The sequence below is a fragment of the Leptodactylus fuscus genome, unplaced genomic scaffold (genome assembly GCF_031893055.1).
Source record: "Leptodactylus fuscus isolate aLepFus1 unplaced genomic scaffold, aLepFus1.hap2 HAP2_SCAFFOLD_112, whole genome shotgun sequence".
Taxonomy (NCBI): domain Eukaryota; kingdom Metazoa; phylum Chordata; class Amphibia; order Anura; family Leptodactylidae; genus Leptodactylus; species Leptodactylus fuscus.
Window position 1 is genome coordinate 156,669 of NW_027439945.1, and position 16,913 is coordinate 173,581.

Sequence of the window (16,913 nt, forward strand, 5' to 3'; positions counted from 1 at the left end):
GATTCCGGGACTCGGGAGCTTTCCTAACGGTAGCGGACCCCCGAGTGGTTCGACCCGAGGCCCTAGAGGAGGGCCCTGGCCTTTCTATCGAGTTGGCAGGAGGTACTCAAAGACGTATTCCTAAAGCTACCGTGGAACTCGACTATGGTTATGGACCAAAACGATGCACAATTGGTGTGATGAGCGGGCTGCCGGCCGATGTTCTGTTAGGCAACGATGTTGGAAATCTACAGTGCCACTTTGTGGGAGCAGTGACCCGAAGCCAAGCTCAGAGAGACGCCAACATGGATCGACCGGATTTTCTGCCAGATGCCAGCCCTTCAACCCTACAACTTTACCATTCAGTACCGCCGAGGGAACCAACACCAGAACACAGATGGGTTATCCCGGCAGGAGGACATATGAGCTATAGAGACTGATGTGCATTCCCCAATTTACCTGTGTAGGCCAATTGTGTCATGCACATGTTTTGAGAGGGGGAGGGGTTGTCACGGGATGGTTAGAGTCCATACTATAGGCCATGTGTAATATATATTTCATGTGGAATGTATTCTCTAACCTGTTATATACATCAATGTGTAGTTGGCTGATTAGGGTCTAGTGTGTTAGCACATTGTATGCAAATACCTCTAACTAGTGAGGACCAGTGAGGACAATGGGTGGAGATAATCTGATCGGTGTCTCCAAGAAGATGTTGGACTGTGCATTGTCCATAGTAGACAGGGAGTCTGCTCTCCTTGGTATAGGTGAGGGGGGAAGGATCTGTGACTCAGCCCTTCCCACCCACAGATAGAGGAAGTAACAGTCTTAGTATATAGTTGTAGCTGGAGTTAGTATGTGTTAGCCGGCCTGTGCACAGCTCTGCAGAGAGCCAGGATATAGTTACAGGACCAAGGAACCAAAGTTATCATTGGATTGAGACTTCTGTGGACTTATTGTTATTACGGTTGATGTGACCGCCGCCGGCTACTAACTTTGTGGATTACAATAAATTGCTGTTGTCTCCCGACCTCTTGCGTCCGTGTTGATTCAAAAGACCATCCGGAGGAAGACGTATACCTTTGCTCCGTGACATACTGTATATACCCTGTGTCACTTATATACTATATAAGAGTCTGTGCTGTGTAATCATTATCTGGGGGACAGCGAGGATTATCTGACAGGACTGCAGGGGGCGATACTTATACTGTATATACCCTGTGTCACTTATATACTATATAAGAGTCTGTGCTGTGTAATCATTATCTGGGGACAGCGAGGATTATCTGACAGGACTGCAGGGGGCGATACTTATACTGTATATACCCTGTGTCACTTATATACTATATAAGAGTCTGTGCTGTGTAATCATTATCTGGGGGACAGCGAGGATTATCTGACAGGACTGCAGGGGGCGATACTTATACTGTATATACCCTGTGTCACTTATATACTATATAAGAGTCTGTGCTGTGTAATCATTATCTGGGAGATACCAAGGATTATCTGACAGGACTGCAGGGGGCGATACTTATACTGTATATACCCTGTGTCACTTATATACTATATATAAGAGTCTGTGCTGTGTAATCATTATCTGGGGACAGAGAGGATTATCTGACAGGACTGCAGGGGGCGATACTTATACTGTATATACCCTGTGTCACTTATATACTATATAAGAGTCTGTGCTGTGTAATCATTATCTGGGGACAGTGAGGATTATATGACAGGACTGCAGGGGGCGATACTTATACTGTATATACCCTGTGTCACTTATATACTATATAAGAGTTTGTGCTGTGTAATCATTATCTGGGGACACCGAGGATTATCTGACAGGACTGCAGGGGGCGATACTTATACTGTATATACCCTGTGTCACTTATATACTATATAAGAGTCTGTGCTGTGTAATCATTATCTGGGAGATACCAAGGATTATCTGACAGGACTGCAGGGGGCGATACTTATACTGTATATACCCTGTGTCACTTATATACTATATAAGAGTCTGTGCTGTGTAATCATTATCTGGGGACACCGAGGATTATCTGACGGGACTGCAGGGGGCGATACTTATACTGTATATACCCTGTGTCACTTATATACTATATAAGAGTCTGTGCTGTGTAATCATTATCTGGGGGACAGCGAGGATTATCTGACAGGACTGCAGGGGGCGATACTTATACTGTATATACCCTGTGTCACTTATATACTATATAAGAGTTTGTGCTGTGTAATCATTATCTGGGGACAGCGAGGATTATCTGACAGGACTGCAGGGGGCGATACTTATACTGTATATACCCTGTGTCACTTATATACTATATAAGAGTCTGTGCTGTGTAATCATTATCTGGGGGACAGCGAGGATTATCTGACAGGACTGCAGGGGGCGATACTTATACTGTATATACCCTGTGTCACTTATATACTATATAAGAGTCTGTGCTGTGTAATCATTATCTGGGGGACAGCGAGGATTATCTGACAGGACTGCAGGGGGCGATACTTATACTGTATATACCCTGTGTCACTTATATACTATATAAGAGTCTGTGCCTGTAATCATTATCTGGGAGACACCGAGGATTATATGACAGGACTGCAGGGGGCGATACTTATACTGTATATACCCTGTGTCACTTATATACTATATAAGAGTCTGTGCTGTGTAATCATTATCTGGAGACAGCGAGGATTATCTGACAGGACTGCAGGGGGCGATACTTATACTGTATATACCCTGTGTCACTTATATACTATATAAGAGTCTGTGCTGTGTAATCATTATCTGGGGACAGTGAGGAATATATGACAGGACTGCAGGGGGCGATACTTATACTGTATATACCCTGTGTCACTTATATACTATATAAGAGTCTGTGCCTGTAATCATTATCTGGGAGACACCGAGGATTATATGACAGGACTGCAGGGGGCGATACTTATACTGTATATACCCTGTGTCACTTATATACTATATAAGAGTCTGTGCTGTGTAATCATTATCTGGGGGACAGCGAGGATTATCTGACAGGACTGCAGGGGGCGATACTTATACTGTATATACCCTGTGTCACTTATATACTATATAAGAGTCTGTGCTGTGTAATCATTATCTGGGGACAGCGAGGATTATCTGACAGGACTGCAGGGGGCGATACTTATACTGTATATACCCTGTGTCACTTATATACTATATAAGAGTCTGTGCTGTGTAATCATTATCTGGGGACAGTGAGGATTATATGACAGGACTGCAGGGGGCGATACTTATACTGTATATACCCTGTGTCACTTATATACTATATAAGAGTCTGTGCCTGTAATCATTATCTGGGAGACACCGAGGATTATATGACAGGACTGCAGGGGGCGATACTTATTCTGTATATACCCTGTGTCACTTATATACTATATAAGAGTCTGTGCTGTGTAATCATTATCTGGGGGACAGCGAGGATTATCTGACAGGACTGCAGGGGGCGATACTTATACTGTATATACCCTGTGTCACTTATATACTATATAAGAGTTTGTGCTGTGTAATCATTATCTGGGGACAGCGAGGATTATCTGACAGGACTGCAGGGGGCGATACTTATACTGTATATACCCTGTGTCACTTATATACTATATAAGAGTTTGTGCTGTGTAATCATTATCTGGGGACAGCGAGGATTATCTGACAGGACTGCAGGGGGCGATACTTATACTGTATATACCCTGTGTCACTTATATACTATATAAGAGTCTGTGCTGTGTAATCATTATCTGGGGGACAGCGAGGATTATCTGACAGGACTGCAGGGGGCGATACTTATACTGTATATACCCTGTGTCACTTATATACTATATAAGAGTCTGTGCCTGTAATCATTATCTGGGAGACACCGAGGATTATATGACAGGACTGCAGGGGGCGATACTTATACTGTATATACCCTGTGTCACTTATATACTATATAAGAGTCTGTGCTGTGTAATCATTATCTGGGGACAGCGAGGATTATCTGACAGGACTGCAGGGGGCGATACTTATACTGTATATACCCTGTGTCACTTATATACTATATAAGAGTCTGTGATGTGTAATCATTATCTGGGAGATACCAAGGATTATCTGACAGGACTGCAGGGGGCGATACTTATACTGTATATACCCTGTGTCACTTATATACTATATAAGAGTCTGTGCTGTGTAATCATTATCTGGGGACAGAGAGGATTATCTGACAGGACTGCAGGGGGCGATACTTATACTGTATATACCCTGTGTCACTTATATACTATATAAGAGTTTGTGCTGTGTAATCATTATCTGGGGGACAGCGAGGATAATCTGACAGGACTGCAGGGGGCGATACTTATACTGTATATACCCTGTGTCACTTATACTATATAACAGTCTGTGCTGTGTAATCATTATCTGGGGGACAGCGAGGATTATCTGACAGGACTGCAGGGGGCGATACTTATACTGTATATACCCTGGGTCACTTATATACTATATAAGAGTCTGTGCTGTGTAATCATTATCTGGGGACAGCGAGGATTATCTGACAGAACTGCAGGGGGGCCAATGCTTATACTGTATATACCCTGTGTCACTTATATACTATATAAGAGTCTGTGCTGTGTAATCATTATCTGGGGACAGCGAGGATTATCTGACAGGACTGCAGGGGGCGATACTTATACTGTATATACCCTGTGTCACTTATATACTATATAAGAGTCTGTGCTGTGTAATCATTATCTGGGGGACAGCGAGGATTATCTGACAGGACTGCAGGGGGCGATACTTACACTGTATATACCCTGTGTCACTTATATACTATATAAGAGTCTGTGCTGTGTAATCATTATCTGGGGGACAGCGAGGATTATCTGACAGGACTGCAGGGGCCGATACTTATACCGTATATACCCTGTGTCACTTATATACTATATAAGAGTCTGTGCTGTGTAATCATTATCTGGGGACAGCGAGGATTATCTGACAGGACTGCAGGGGGCGATACTTATACTGTGTATACCCTGTGTCACTTATATACTATATAAGAGTCTGTGCTGTGTAATCATTATCTGGGGGACAGCGAGGATAATCTGACAGGACTGCAGGGGGCGATACTTATACCGTATATACCCTGTGTCACTTATATACTATATAAGAGTCTGTGCTGTGTAATCATTATCTGGGGGACAGCGAGGATAATCTGACAGGACTGCAGGGGGCGATACTTATACTGTATATACCCTGTGTCACTTATATACTATATAAGAGTCTGTGCTGTGTAATCATTATCTGGGGGACAGCGAGGATTATCTGACAGGACTGCAGGGGGCGATACTTATACTGTATATACCCTGTGTCACTTATATACTATATAAGAGTCTGTGCTGTGTAATCATTATCTGGGGGACAGCGAGGATTATCTGACAGGACTGCAGGGGCCGATACTTATACTGTATATACCCTGTGTCACTTATATACTATATAAGAGTCTGTGCTGTGTAATCATTATCTGGGGGACAGCGAGGATTATCTGACAGGACTGCAGGGGGCGATACTTATACTGTATATACCCTGTGTCACTTATATACTATATAAGAGTCTGGGCTGTGTAATCATTATCTGGGGGACAGCGAGGATTATCTGACAGGACTGCAGGGGGCGATACTTATACTGTATATACCCTGTGTCACTTATATACTATATAAGAGTCTGTGCTGTGTAATCATTATCTGGGGGACACTGAGGATTATCTGACAGGACTGCAGGGGGCAATACTTATACTGTATATATCCTGTGTCACTTATATACTATATAAGAGTTTGTGCTTTGTAATCATTATCTGGGGGAAAGCGAGGATTATCTGACAGGACTGCGGGGGGCGATACTTATACTGTATATACCCTGTGTCACTTATATACTATATAAGAGTCTGTGCTGTGTAATCATTATCTGGGGACAGCGAGGATTATCTGACAGGACTGCAGGGGGCGATACTTATACTGTATATACCCTTTGTCGCTTATATACTATATAAGAGTCTGTGCTGTGTAATCATCATCTGGGGACAGCGAGGATTATCTGACAGGACTGAAGGGGGCGATACTTATACTGTATATACCCTGTGTCACTTATATACTATATAAGAGTTTGTGCTGTGTAATCATTATCTGGGGGACAGCGAGGATTATCTGACAGGACTGCAGGGGGCGATACTTATACTGTATATACCCTGTGTCACTTATATACTATATAAGAGTTTGTGCTGTGTAATCATTATCTGGGGGACAGCGAGGATAATCTGACAGGACTGCAGGGGGCGATACTTATACTGTATATACCCTGTGTCACTTATATACTATATAAGAGTCTGTGCTGTGTAATCATTATCTGGAGGACACCGAGGATTATCTGACAGGACTGTAGGGGGGGCGATACTTATACTGTATATACCCTGTGTCACTTATATACTATATAAGAGTCTGTGCTGTGTAATCATTATCTGGGGGACAGCGAGGATTATCTGACAGGACTGCAGGGGGCGATACTTATACTGTATATACCCTGTGTCACTTATATACTATATAAGAGTCTGTGCTGTGTAATCATTATCTGGGGGAAAGCGAGGATAATCTGACAGGACTGCAGGGGGCGATACTTATACTGTATATACCCTGTGTCACTTATATACTATATAAGAGTCTGTGCCTGTAATCATTATCTGGGAGACACCGAGGATTATATGACAGGACTGCAGGGGGCGATACAAATCAAATCAAATCAAATCAAAAAATGCTTTATTGGCACGTCCGAATAGGTATTTGGCATTGCCAAAGCTAGTAAAGTGGGTGGGGGGGGGGAGTTGGGTTGGGTGGGTGGTGGGTATGGGGGGGGGGGTTCGGTTATAACAGTCCATGGAGTCTCATCTTCCTCTTCGTTGGTGACTGCTATATGGGGGGGGTTGGAGGTGGGGTGGGGCAGGGCGGTTGGTTTGGGGTATAACAGTCCGTGGAGTCTCATCTTCCTCTTCGTTGGTGACTGCTATATGGGGAGGTGGGGGTGGGGGTGGGGGTGGGTGGGGCGGGTGTTTTGGGATAAATATAACAGTCCATGGAGTCTCATCTTCCTCATGTTTGGTGACAGCTGGACACGTATTGGGCAGCGATCTCCACAGTGGCCTCTTCTTCTCCCAGATACTTATACTGTATATACCCTGTGTCACTTATATACTATATAAGAGTCTGTGCTGTGTAATCATTATCTGGGGACAGCGAGGATTATCTGACAGGACTGCAGGGGGCGATACTTATACTGTATATACCCTGTGTCACTTATATACTATATAAGAGTCTGTGCTGTGTAATCATTATCTGGGGGACAGCGAGGATTATCTGACAGGACTGCAGGGGGCGATACTTATACTGTATATACCCTGTGTCACTTATATACTATATAAGAGTCTGTGCTGTGTAATCATTATCTGGGGGACAGCGAGGATTATGTGACAGGACTGCAGGGGGCGATACTTATACTGTATATACCCTGTGTCACTTATATACTATATAAGAGTCTGTGCTGTGTAATCATTATCTGGGGACAGCGAGGATTATCTGACAGGACTGCAGGGGGCGATACTTATACTGTATATACCCTGTGTCACTTATATACTATATAAGAGTTTGTGCTGTGTAATCATTATCTGGGGGACAGCGAGGATTATCTGACAGGACTGCAGGGGGCGATACTTATACTGTATATACCCTGTGTCACTTATATACTATATAAGAGTTTGTGCTGTGTAATCATCATCTGGGGACAGCGAGGATTATCTGACAGGACTGCGGGGGGCGATACTTATACTGTATATACCCTGTGTCACTTATATACTATATAAGAGTTTGTGCTGTGTAATCATTATCTGGGGGACAGGGAGGATTATCTGACAGGACTGCAGGGGATGATACTTATACTGTATATACCCTGTGTCACTTATATACTATATAAGAGTTTGTGCTGTGTAATCATTATCTGGGGGACAGCGAGGATAATCTGACAGGACTGCAGGGGGCGATACTTATACTGTATATACCTTGTGTCACTTATATACTATATAAGAGTCTGTGCTGTGTAATCATTATCTGGGGGACACCGAGGATTATCTGACAGGACTGTAGGGGGGGCGATACTTATACTGTATATACCCTGTGTCACTTATATACTATATAAGAGTCTGTGCTGTGTAATCATTATCTGGGGGACAGCGAGGATTATCTGACAGGACTGCAGGGGGCGATACTTATACTGTATATACCCTGTGTCACTTATATACTATATAAGAGTCTGTGCTGTGTAATCATTATCTGGGGACACCGAGGATTATCTGACAGGACTGCAGGGGGCGATACTTATACTGTATATACCCTGTGTCACTTATATACTATATAAGAGTCTGTGCTGTGTAATCATTATCTGGGGACAGTGAGGATTATCTGACAGGACTGCAGGGGGCGATACTTATACTGTATATACCCTGTGTCACTTATATACTATATAAGAGTCTGTGCTGTGTAATCATTATCTGGGGGACAGCGAGGATTATCTGACAGGACTGCAGGGGGCGATACTTATACTGTATATACCCTGTGTCACTTATATACTATATAAGAGTCTGTGCTGTGTAATCATTATCTGGGGACAGTGAGGATTATCTGACAGGACTGCAGGGGGCGATACTTATACTGTATATACCCTGTGTCACTTATATACTATATAAGAGTCTGTGCTGTGTAATCATTATCTGGGGGACAGCGAGGATTATCTGACAGGACTGCAGGGGGCGATACTTATACTGTATATACCCTGTGTCACTTATATACTATATAAGAGTCTGTGCTGTGTAATCATTATCTGGGGACAGCGAGGATTATCTGACAGGACTGCAGGGGGCGATACTTATACTGTATATACCCTGTGTCACTTATATACTATATAAGAGTTTGTGCTGTGTAATCATTATCTGGGGGACAGCGAGGATAATCTGACAGGACTGTAGGGGGGGCGATACTTATACTGTATATACCCTGTGTCACTTATATACTATATAAGAGTCTGTGCTGTGTAATCATTATCTGGGGGACACCGAGGATTATCTGACAGGACTGTAGGGGGGGCGATACTTATACTGTATATACCCTGTGTCACTTATATACTATATAAGAGTCTGTGCTGTGTAATCATTATCTGGGGGACAGCGAGGATTATCTGACAGGACTGCAGGGGGCGATACTTATACTGTATATACCCTGTGTCACTTATATACTATATAAGAGTCTGTGCTGTGTAATCATTATCTGGGGACAGCGAGGATTATCTGACAGGACTGCAGGGGGCGATACTTATACTGTATATACCCTGTGTCACTTATATACTATATAAGAGTTTGTGCTGTGTAATCATTATCTGGGGGACAGCGAGGATAATCTGACAGGACTGTAGGGGGGGCGATACTTATACTGTATATACCCTGTGTCACTTATATACTATATAAGAGTCTGTGCTGTGTAATCATTATCTGGGGGACACCGAGGATTATCTGACAGGACTGTAGGGGGGGCGATACTTATACTGTATATACCCTGTGTCACTTATATACTATATAAGAGTCTGTGCTGTGTAATCATTATCTGGGGGACAGCGAGGATTATCTGACAGGACTGCAGGGGGCGATACTTATACTGTATATACCCTGTGTCACTTATATACTATATAAGAGTTTGTGCTGTGTAATCATTATCTGGGGACAGCGAGGATTATCTGACAGAACTGCAGGGGGGCCAATACTTATACTGTATATACCCTGTGTCACTTATATACTATATAAGAGTCTGTGCTGTGTAATCATTATCTGGGGACAGCGAGGATTATCTGACAGGACTGCAGGGGGCGATACTTATACTGTATATACCCTGTGTCACTTATATACTATATAAGAGTCTGTGCTGTGTAATCATTATCTGGGGACAGCGAGGATTATCTGACAGGACTGCAGGGGGCGATACTTATATTGTATATACCCTGTGTCACTTATATACTATATAAGAGTTTGTGCTGTGTAATCATTATCTGGGGGACAGCGAGGATAATCTGACAGGACTGTAGGGGGGGGCGATACTTATACTGTATATACCCTGTGTCACTTATACTATATAACAGTCTGTGCTGTGTAATCATTATCTGGGGACAGCGAGGATTATCTGACAGGACTGCAGGGGCCGATACTTATACTGTATATACCCTGTGTCACTTATATACTATATAAGAGTCTGTGCTGTGTAATCATTATCTGGGGGACAGCGAGGATTATCTGACAGGACTGCAGGGGGCGATACTTATACTGTATATACCCTGTGTCACTTATATACTATATGAGTCTGTGCTGTGTAATCATTATCTGGGGGACAGCGAGGATTATCTGACAGGACTGCAGGGGGCGATACTTATACTGTATATACCCTGTGTCACTTATATACTATATAAGAGTCTGTGCTGTGTAATCATTATCTGGGGACAGCGAGGATTATCTGACAGGACTGCAGGGGGCGATACTTATATTGTATATACCCTGTGTCACTTATATACTATATAAGAGTTTGTGCTGTGTAATCATTATCTGGGGGACAGCGAGGATAATCTGACAGGACTGTAGGGGGCGATACTTATACTGTATATACCCTGTGTCACTTATACTATATAACAGTCTGTGCTGTGTAATCATTATCTGGGGACAGCGAGGATTATCTGACAGGACTGCAGGGGCCGATACTTATACTGTATATACCCTGTGTCACTTATATACTATATAAGAGTCTGTGCTGTGTAATCATTATCTGGGGACAGCGAGGATTATCTGACAGGACTGCAGGGGGCGATACTTATACTGTATATACCCTGTGTCACTTATATACTATATAAGAGTCTGTGCTGTGTAATCATTATCTGGGGGACAGCGAGGATTATCTGACAGGACTGCAGGGGGCGATACTTATACTGTATATACCCTGTGTCACTTATATACTATATAAGAGTCTGTGCTGTGTAATCATTATCTGGGGGACAGCGAGGATTATCTGACAGGACTGCAGGGGGTGATACTTATACTGTATATACCCTGTGTCACTTATATACTATATAAGAGTTTGTGCTGTGTAATCATTATCTGGGGAACAGCGAGGATTATCTGACAGGACTGCAGGGGGCGATACTTATACTGTATATACCCTGTGTCACTTATATACTATATAAGAGTCTGTGCTGTGTAATCATTATCTGGGGGACAGCGAGGATTATCTGACAGGACTGCAGGGGGCGATACTTATACTGTATATACCCTGTGTCACTTATATACTATATAAGAGTCTGTGCTGTGTAATCATTATCTGGGGGACAGCGAGGATAATCTGACAGGACTGCAGGGGGCGATACTTATACTGTATATACCCTGTGTCACTTATATACTATATAAGAGTTTGTGCTGTGTAATCATTATCTGGGGGACAGCGAGGATAATCTGACAGGACTGTAGGGGGGGGGCGATACTTATACTGTATATACCCTGTGTCACTTATATACTATATAACAGTCTGTGCTGTGTAATCATTATCTGGGGGACAGCGAGGATTATCTGACAGGACTGCAGGGGGCGATACTTATACTGTATATACCCTGTGTCACTTATATACTATATAAGAGTCTGTGCTGTGTAATCATTATCTGGGGGATAGCGAGGATTATCTGACAGGACTGCAGGGGGCGATACTTATACTGTATATACCCTGTGTCACTTATATACTATATAAGAGTCTGTGCTGTGTAATCATTATCTGGGGGACAGCGAGGATTATCTGACAGGACTGCAGGGGCCGATACTTATACTGTATATACCCTGTGTCACTTATATACTATATAAGAGTCTGTGCTGTGTAATCATTATCTGGGGGACAGCGAGGATTATCTGACAGGACTGCAGGGGGCGATACTTTTGGCCAACACTGTAGTTACATGAGAGGAATCTGCAGAACTGATCAATTGCTAAATAGTTACAAGTCACATTTCTATATGAGATAGCCGAGAGGACCGTCTATAGGGTGATGGGTCTCTCGTTCCAAGCTGTAGTGATGGGGAGATCTGGAGCCTGAATGTCACAAGGTCAGGACATTGTTAGGGTAAGTTCACACAGGGTTTTTTGGTCAGGATGTTGAGGCCGTATCCATCTCAACATCTTGACCAATAAGACAGCTTCTGTTGAAATCAATGGCTGCCGGTCAGTTTTGTTTGCCGGGAGCCGGTTGACTCTGCTCCTAGAAATAGAAGGGACTCGCTCATTCTTCAGGCCGATTTGCCTCACGATTGGGTCTAAAGACTCTCCCTCCTCCGGCCACTCATTGGGCCTGATCCAGAGCGGAGTGCACGACTGGAGTTGCGGCTACTTGTTTTTTTGGTCTGAAAACTGAGACAGTCTCTGTCTTAGGTTCTGGTCCAAAAAGCCCCGTGTGAACTTACCCTGCTATTCCTCAGTGTTTTGCTTTCAGAATGTGGAGATTAAAAAATAAAAAATCCTTAAAAATTAAGATTTGTATTTATCAAAACCAGAACATGAGACGTCACATTTTATCTTATTTTGATGTGTGTGGTCAGAATCAGACTAAGGAGATGTGATGTCATAGTCATGTGATGTCAGAGTCACACTAATACCAGGAAGAGATGTGATGTCATAGTCACACTAATACCAGGAAGAGATGTGATGTCATAGTCATGTGATGTCATGGTCACACTAATACCAGGAAGAGATGTGATGTCATAGTCACACAAATACCAGGAAGAGATGTGATGTCATAGTCATGTGATGTCATGGTCACACTAATACCAGGAAGAGATGTGATGTCATAGTCATGTGATGTCATGGTCACACTAATACCAGGAAGAGATGTGATGTCATAGTCATGTGATGTCATGGTCACACTAATACCAGGAAGAGATGTGATGTCATAGTCATGTGATGTCATGGTCACACTAATACCAGGAAGAGATGTGATGTCATAGTCATGTGATGTCAGAGTCACACTAATAGCAGGAAGAGATGTGATGTCATAGTCATGTGATGTCATGGTCACACTAATACCAGGAAGAGATGTGATGTCATAGTCATGTGATGTCAGAGTCACACTAATACCAGGAAGAGATGTGATGTCATAGTCACACAAATACCAGGAAGAGATGTGATGTCATAGTCACACAAATACCAGGAAGAGATGTGATGTCATGGTCACACTAATACCAGGAAGAGATGTGATGTCATAGTCACACTAATAGCAGGAAGAGATGTGATGTCATAGTCATGTGATGTCATGGTCACACTAATAGCAGGAAGAGATGTGATGTCATAGTCATGTGATGTCAGAGTCACACTAACACCAGGAAGAGATGTGATGTCATAGTCATGTGATGTCAGAGTCACACTAATAGCAGGAAGAGATGTGATGTCATAGTCATGTGATGTCAGAGTCACACTAATAGCAGGAAGAGATGTGATGTCATAGTCATGTGATGTCAGAGTCACACTAATACCAGGAAGAGATGTGATGTCATAGTCACACAAATACCAGGAAGAGATGTGATGTCATAGTCACACTAATACCAGGAAGAGATGTGATGTCATAGTCATGTGATGTCATGGTCACACTAATACCAGGAAGAGATGTGATGTCATAGTCACACAAATACCAGGAAGAGATGTGATGTCATGGTCATGTGATGTCAGAGTCACACTAATAGCAGGAAGAGATGTGATGTCATAGTCACACAAATACCAGGAAGAGATGTGATGTCATAGTCATGTGATGTCATGGTCACACTAATACCAGGAAGAGATGTGATGTCATAGTCATGTGATGTCAGAGTCACACTAATAGCAGGAAGAGATGTGATGTCATAGTCACACAAATACCAGGAAGAGATGTGATGTCATGGTCACACTAATACCAGGAAGAGATGTGATGTCATAGTCACACTAATAGCAGGAAGAGATGTGATGTCATAGTCATGTGATGTCATGGTCACACTAATAGCAGGAAGAGATGTGATGTCATAGTCATGTGATGTCATAGTCACACTAACACCAGGAAGAGATGTGATGTCATAGTCATGTGATGTCAGAGTCACACTAATAGCAGGAAGAGATGTGATGTCATAGTCATGTGATGTCAGAGTCACACTAACACCAGGTCTTGTTTCCTCCCACAGTCCAATCACATACTGACAGTATACAGTATATTGTGAGTGCTGGATGTGTCAGTGGTCGCCCGGGTCTGTACAGCGCTGCCCATTATGTTGGTGCAAAACAGAAATCAATAAAGAATAAATAATGAAGACTCAGAGAGATTGTTACTTAATAACCCCAGTGTATATATATATATATATATATATATAACCCCCGTATATAACCTGTGTATATATAACCCCTGTATATAACTCCTGTGTATATATAACCCCCGTATATAACCTGTGTATATATAACCCCTGTATATAACTCCTGTGTATATATAACCCCCGTATATAACCTGTGTATATATAACCCCTGTATATAACTCCTGTGTATATATAACCCCTGTATATAACTCCTGTGTATATATAACCCCTGTATATAACCTGTGTATATATAACCCCTGTATATAACTCCTGTGTATATATAACCCCCGTATATAACCTGTGTATATATAACCCCTGTATATAACTCCTGTGTATATATAACCCCCGTATATAACCTGTGTATCTATAATCCCCGTATATAACCTGTGTATATATAACCCCTGTATATAACCTGTGTATATATAACCCCTGTATATAACCTGTGTATATATAACCCCCGTATATAACCTGTGTATCTATAATCCCCGTATATAACCTGTGTATATATAACCCCTGTATATAACCTGTGTATATATAACTCCTGTGTATATATAACCCCCGTATATAACCTGTGTATCTATAATCCCCGTATATAACCTGTGTATATATAACCCCCCGTATATAACCTGTGTATATATAACCCCTGTATATATATAACCCCTGTATATAACTCCTGTGTATATATAACCCCCGTATATAACCTGTGTATCTATAATCCCCGTATATAACCTGTGTATATATAACCCCTGTATATAACTCCTGTGTATATATAACCCCTGTATATAACCTGTGTATATATAACCCCCGTATATAACCTGTGTATATATAACCCCTGTATATAACCTGTGTATATATAACTCCTGTATATAACTCCTGTGTATATATAACCCCTGTATATAACCTGTGTATATATAACCCCCGTATATAACCTGTGTATATATAACCCCTGTATATAACTCCTGTGTATATATAACCCCTGTATATAACCTGTGTATATATAACCCCCGTATATAACCTGTGTATATATAACCCCTGTATATAACCTGTGTATATATAACTCCTGTATATAACTCCTGTGTATATATAACCCCTGTATATAACTCCTGTGTATATATAACCCCTGTATATAACTCCTGTGTATATATAACCCCTGTATATAACTCCTGTGTATATATAACCCCTGTATATAACCTGTGTATATATAACTCCTGTATATAACTCCTGTGTATATATAACCCCCGTATATAACTCCTGTGTATATATAACCCCCGTATATAACCTGTGTATATATAACCCCTGTATATAACCTGTGTATATATAACCCCTGTATATAACTCCTGTGTATATATAACCCCTGTATATAACCTGTGTATATATAACCCCCGTATATAACTCCTGTGTATATATAACCCCCGTATATAACCTGTGTATATATAACCCCCGTATATAACCTGTGTATATATAACCCCTGTATATAACCTGTGTATATATAACCCCTGTATATAACTCCTGTGTATCTATAATCCCCGTATATAACCTGTGTATATATAACCCCCGTATATAACCTGTGTATATATAACCCCTGTATATAACCTGTGTATATATAACCCCCGTATATAACTCCTGTGTATATATAACCCCCGTATATAACCTGTGTATATATAACCCCCGTATATAACCTGTGTATATATAACCCCTGTATATAACCTGTGTATATATAACCCCTGTATATAACTCCTGTGTATATATAACCCCTGTATATAACCTGTGTATATATAACCCCTGTATATAACTCCTGTGTATATATAACCCCTGTATATAACCTGTGTATATATAACCCCCGTATATAACTCCTGTGTATATATAACCCCTGTATATAACTCCTGTGTATCTATAATCCCCGTATATAACCTGTGTATATATAACCCCCGTATATAACCTGTGTATATATAACCCCTGTATATAACTCCTGTGTATATATAACCCCCGTATATAACCTGTGTATATATAACCCCTGTATATAACTCCTGTGTATATATAACCCCTGTATATAACTCCTGTGTATATATAACCCCTGTATATAACCTGTGTATATATAACCCCCGTATATAACTCCTGTGTATATATAACCCCCGTATATAACCTGTGTATATATAACCCCCGTATATAACCTGTGTATATATAACCCCTGTATATAACCTGTGTATATATAACCCCCGTATATAACTCCTGTGTATATATAACCCCCGTATATAACCTGTGTATATATAACCCCTGTATATAACCTGTGTATATATAACCCCTGTATATAACTCCTGTGTATATATAACCCCTGTATATAACCTGTGTATATATAACCCCTGTATCTATAATCCCCGTATATAACCTGTGTATATATAACCCCTGTATATAACCTGTGTATATATAACCCCTGTATATAACTCCT